The following is a 5,851-nucleotide window of genomic DNA, read 5'->3' on the forward strand; positions in this document are numbered from 1 at the left end:
ACATTAAGAAAGATGACACACAAATTTACCTACATCTTTTTTCACCTTCAAGTAATAGAACACAAAAGTCCTGTTGGTAGGTTTTGTTGTTGTTATAAATACTGTAATTTCTCATGAAATGCACTAGATGACAGCAGATCTCATTATATCCTCAAAGGTTTGCAATGATTCTGTAAAAAAAAAAAAAATAAATAACAAATGTTTGGGTCTCATTCTAAAAACACAGGAACCTCATCAACGAGAGAGATACTATATATACGTTTCTTAATAGAAAGTGTTTCAAAGTGTCAAACAAAAAAGGTCCACAGTGCTTCTAACACTGACAAGGGCAACTTGTGGCTCAGGGGCCACATGTGGCCTTCAGTATAATTTTGTGCAGACCCAAAGTAACTCTACAAAATAACATAAACCACAGCAACACAAAATTACACAAAATGACTCTAAAACTTTAAAAAAGGACAATAAAAATTCACAAAATGACAATAAAAATCAGCCAATCAACCCACTACGAAGACATACGAAATCACAAAAAAAAACAAAACAGAAAAACACAAAATGACTACAAAAATAAGTTTAAACTAGACAAGACCTGTATTTGCAAGGCGAATACGTATTTGGCAATTAACAATTGGCAAAAATAACAACCTGTATCTGGATTTGTTGACAAGTTATATAATGCAGGAAAAACAGAAGACTGACCTTGACCTTAAATATGACCTTGAGCAAAGGTCAAAGCACACAAAATGACTACAAAAACAGAAATATCCACAAAATGACAACAAAAAAATGACAATAACAGCAAACGCTACAGAATGACTCGATGAACACACAAAATGACATAAAAAACAAAATGAATCCAAAAAACAGAAAAATACATAAATTGTCCCGATAGAGCAATTATTGGCGGAGTTACAGTAAATTAAAGTAATCACAGTGAGACGTTCAAAGTCTGTAGGAAACCTGCGCATCCTAATTAACTTTACGCGCAAAACCTGACGTGAAAGTAAACATATGGTCATGCTACGTAAATATATTATTTTATCAGTCATATAAAATGTTTAGAGAGCCCATATCAATGCATACACATAAAAAAAATATATAATCGTGTATCTTGATACATTTTGTACGTGTGTACGTGAACGTGACAAGGAGGAGGCGTTATTTAAAAATCACCTGCTGATTTTCAGTTAGTCTGCGAGCAGCGAGAGACGGAGACAGACGTGCGGAGAGCTTTGAGCAGAGAAAACGTTTACCAGACCCACAGAAAAGTCTCTTTAGAGACTTCTACAGAACCAGAACCAGACCAGGACTTCAGACCAGTACCAGACAGAGAAAGACTTCAAACCAGAGGAGAAGTTAAGACCAGGAGGAGACCATGGGGCCACGCATGGCAGAGTGTCCAGAAACTTGTATTAACAGATACATTCTCAAGTATGCGGGTAGAACAAAATGCAGGTGAATTCACATTATTTGCACCTCTCACTGGAGTTTGTAGTAACTCAACTCTGGGTCTACCTCTACCCCTACCAAAAGAAAATACCTCTGTGGGAACTTTTTGTCTTTCCCCTTCATCCACAATAAATGTCATTTTGCTTTCAAGTGTTTGGTAGTTCACAAAAGGGAAGGTTGAACCTTTAAGCAAAACCGATCTGATGATATTTCAGCTGTGTGTATGAATGTCTTTTTTTTCTTTCTTAAAAAAACCAAACCCCCGGACTCTCGACGTGATGACAGCAACCTCCGGTGACCGAGCTGGCGTTGATCCACTGCTCCAAGAACCACGATAAAGGGCTGAGCGATGTGAATCCGGGTCACGGCACCACTGTAGCCGGCATGTCTGCACTAGTCGACTAGAATCCTTCTGCGTTGTGTTGAATGAATTAATGAGCTGAGCCACACACAGGGGTTTGCCATTCCGGAAGGTGATTTACTGTGTGAAACAAAATAACATCAGTACAGCCACTCCACATTTCACATCCCACAGAAATCTCCTGACTACTTCCTCACTGAACTGAGATTTTTACTAATTTATCAATTTGCCAAAAACACGGTTGAATAATTTACAAATAAATTCCTCCCATCCTAGCAATTTCACATTTTTGCACGAACAATGAATAATTCACAAAAGATACACATCACATGAATCAAAATAAAATAAATAACACATGTAGTGTACAATATATTGTCTACACACCTGTGTGAAACAAAATAACATCAGTACAGCCACTCCACATTTCACATCCCACAGAAATCTGCAAAAAAAACAAAGGAAGAGGTGCCACAGACATGTGAGACTGCACTAGTGAGCTTACATACACGTGCTAACAGGAAACTTTTCTAAGTGCTGTACTAACATTAAAAAACGCAATTTCACCCATAAACTGCTAACATAAATGATGGCAAAGGCCTTATAAAATATAAAAAATGTTAAAATATAACCTAAATAAAGTATTTGTTGAAAACTAACATTTCAACCAGGGGAGCTGATACAGCTGCTTACCTCCTGACTGCTTCCTCACAGAACTGAGGTAGGACCCACGAACTCACAGGAAGTAGAGTCACCGCCAAAATAAAAGTCTTCAGATAAAACATTTCAAAATAAAACCATACAACCAAATACACCTTTTTTTTTAAATCAAGGCCACAGGATTTTGGTGAAATCGATCAATAAGACCACATAGGCTACACATGGACCTTTTCACCTTCAGAAAACACCTCTAAACACACTTATTCTGGACTTGCTTTTAATGTGTAGCCATTTTATCTTGTAGTTTATCTATTGTTTATTACATTGTCTTTTTACTTTTGCTTCTATGCCTCAGTATTTTTACCTATTGTTTACGCACTGCGTTTTTTATCCCTGTAAAACGTCTTTGAGCACAGAAAAAGCGTTATATAAATAAAATGTATTATTATTAAAATTATTAATAATAATAATAATAATAATAATAATAATAATAATAGCATTAGCCTAGCATTAACATTGACTATCATTAGCATTAGCCTTGCAATACCAATAGCCTAGCAAGAGCATTGTCACTTGAGGAGCCAATAAATGATTGTAAAAATTAAATTACCTACGTCTTCATGCTGTCTAGCTGAAATATGTGTTTGTGTGTGTGTGTTTTTTTGTTTTTTTTTTGTCGTAATTCACTAGTAATTGAATTTTTGACAGCCTTTATGCTAACTGCTCATGATCTTACCTCAAACAATCTAAAACCTAAATAACTCACATAGTATTTTCCCTTTAAAGTGGCCTCAACAGTGTAATATTTGGGTTCAGCATTAAGATAATAACAAGTAACTAAAAACTCCAAATAGCAACTTTTTTGCGTTCAAAAATTGTTCGATTTGTCCCGATAGAGCAAGTATTGGCGGAGTTACAGTAAATTAAAGTAATCACAGTGAGACGTTCATAGTCCGTAGGAAACCTGCGCATCCTAATTAACTTTACGCGCAAAACCTGACGTGAAAGTAAATATATGGTCATGCTACGTAAATATATTATTTTATCAGTCGTTTTTATAAAACGTTTAGAGAGCCCATATCAATGCATACACATAAAAAAATATATATTCGTGTATCTTGATACATTTTGTACGTGTGTACGTGAACGTGACAAGGAGGAGGCGTTATTTAAAAATCCCACATCACACCCTAGAATCATAGTTTCAGTAGCAAACATTTATTATCTTCTGTTCCTGCAGGCTTCACTTCTGCTGCTGCTGCTGCTCTAGATACAGATTGAACAAGGTAAGACTTTTGATTCTTAAACTGTGTTTTTACTTATTTTGCTATTATCAGCACATGTGATGTTTTACCAGCTTGAGTAAATATTTTATTTTGCTTTTTTGTTGTTTTTTGTTGTATTTTATGAGTTTAAATGTAACAAATTAATTATATGACTTTATTATAACAAAGATAAACAATTTACAGGTAAATGAAATAAACAGTAAGATTAAAACTATTGATTTAAATGTTTTTTTGCCGTTTTTTGTTGTATTTTATGAGTTTAAATGTAACAAATTAAATATATGACTTTATTGTTGTATTTTATGAGTTTAAATGTAACAAATTAAATATATGACTTTATTATAACAAAGATAAACAATTTACAGGTAAATGAAATAAACAGTAAGATTAAAACTATTGATTTAAATGTTTTTTGCTGCTATGAAGTTATTCTTTTAGTTGATGGGATTAACTCCTCCTTTTGTTAGAATTGATGAGGTGAGAGAACACATCACACCCTAGAATCATTGTTTCAGTAGCAAACATTTATTCTCTTCTGTGTTCCTGCAGGCTTCACTTCTGCTTCTGCTGCTGCTCAGTTATCTCTGCTGCTTGGATTGACTTCATCACAGAACCAGCTGAAGATCCACCCAGAACCAAAGCTATTTTTAATAGTTCTTCTTGTTCTCTGCTACTCTCACACTTTCTTTCTCAGTTGTATTATTCCTCTAACATTAACCTTTCCATCCCACATTCTGCTCAGGAAACACATTTTTCCTCCTGGACTTGTGAAGCTAATCATATTTGTCTCTTTTTAGGTTTACTCCTGTCTCAGAGTCATCTCCCAGACATGTCTTCCTCAAAGTAAGTGAATCAATATAACACATGTTATTACTCTGGCTTGAGGAGTAGCAACAAAGAAGGGAGACCACCAGGAAACAAGAATTAGCAGGAAATTATTTCAAAATAAAAGGTCAACCATTTGATCGTCACACACACAAAAAACAATGTTACTTTAAATGTTGAATTTGAAATAGTGTTAATGATATTATTTAGTCAATATTAGTGTACATTAGCATGAGTATTGTGGCTTCTCACACAGATCTGCTCTCAGTTGAAATGAAATCATTGAGTGTATCTTTCTCTTTTCAGGAAACCCAACAGACACTATCTCCTCTGCCCCGTTTGCTTTAAAACAAACGAATGCCTGTCCGTGCATCTCCGCCGTACCTGCATGAAGAATGGTACACCGGAAGCCATTAATGCAGTGATGGAGAAGGCCAAGAAAGAGGCCCACGAACTCCTGGTATCTGGCAGGATCTTTAACTACGGCCGACTTTGCCAGATCATGGCTGATCCAAATCCCCTCCAAAGGTGGGTGGAAAAGCCATTGTTCATGTTTCCTCTCTAGTAAACATAGTGTACATCATTTTACACAGAGTGCTTTTAATGAAAGATAAAAATAGTGCATAACAATGAGTACCTTATTCAGGTCCACTGGATAACATTTGTCTTTCTTCCTCTTTGTCATTGATAGGATGATTGAGGAGTTGCAGCGTCACCACATGGTAGTGACTGGTATCCCTCCAACTCTGCCCGTCCCAGTTCCAGGTCCATCAACCACACAGCAACCACAGAGTGCTGAGCCTGAGGAGAGCGAACCTGCATCTGACGTTGCTTCTGTGAGCAGTGGAGAGACCTTTCAATGGTGAGTCCCACCTTCATCTTTGTTTCCTTTGATATATGAACTACAAGAAGAATCATCTTCCTGCTTGTGTCTCTTCAACCTGGAACATAACAGGTCTTTTTAACAAAATGCATATCCCAAAATACAGTGTCCCAGACGTGCAGTGGCAGAGAAAAAACAGGAAGCTGATGGCAGACAAAGGCCTCTACCAGAAGCACTCCCTGGACCATCCTCTGCTAAAGGACTTTGCCACTTACCTGGAGAAGGAGCTCTGCAACGAGAACTTTAAACAGGAGGTGAGGACTACCATTATTATTATTATTATTATTATGCAAAGTTACAGCCGTAATGCCAATGTCTTACATTTTCACTCAAGCTGTGAAAACATCATATGTGCTGACTTTAGCGAAATGAGTGAAAACACAATAATTC

General features: G+C 36.3%; 1 long non-coding RNA gene across 1 annotated transcript; it reads right to left on the reverse strand.

Annotated features, from left to right (window-relative positions):
- Positions 1-1,393: 1,393 nt before the first annotated feature.
- Positions 1,394-2,470, reverse strand: LOC114460393 (uncharacterized). The gene is made up of 2 exons (XR_003673603.1): positions 2,195-2,470; positions 1,394-1,930 (listed from the first exon to the last, which is right to left on the reverse strand). It is a non-coding gene; the product is annotated as an uncharacterized LOC114460393 (long non-coding RNA).
- Positions 2,471-5,851: the final 3,381 nt, after the last annotated feature.

Source organism: Gouania willdenowi, unplaced genomic scaffold, assembly GCF_900634775.1.
Source record: "Gouania willdenowi unplaced genomic scaffold, fGouWil2.1 scaffold_434_arrow_ctg1, whole genome shotgun sequence".
Lineage (NCBI taxonomy): Eukaryota > Metazoa > Chordata > Actinopteri > Blenniiformes > Gobiesocidae > Gouania > Gouania willdenowi.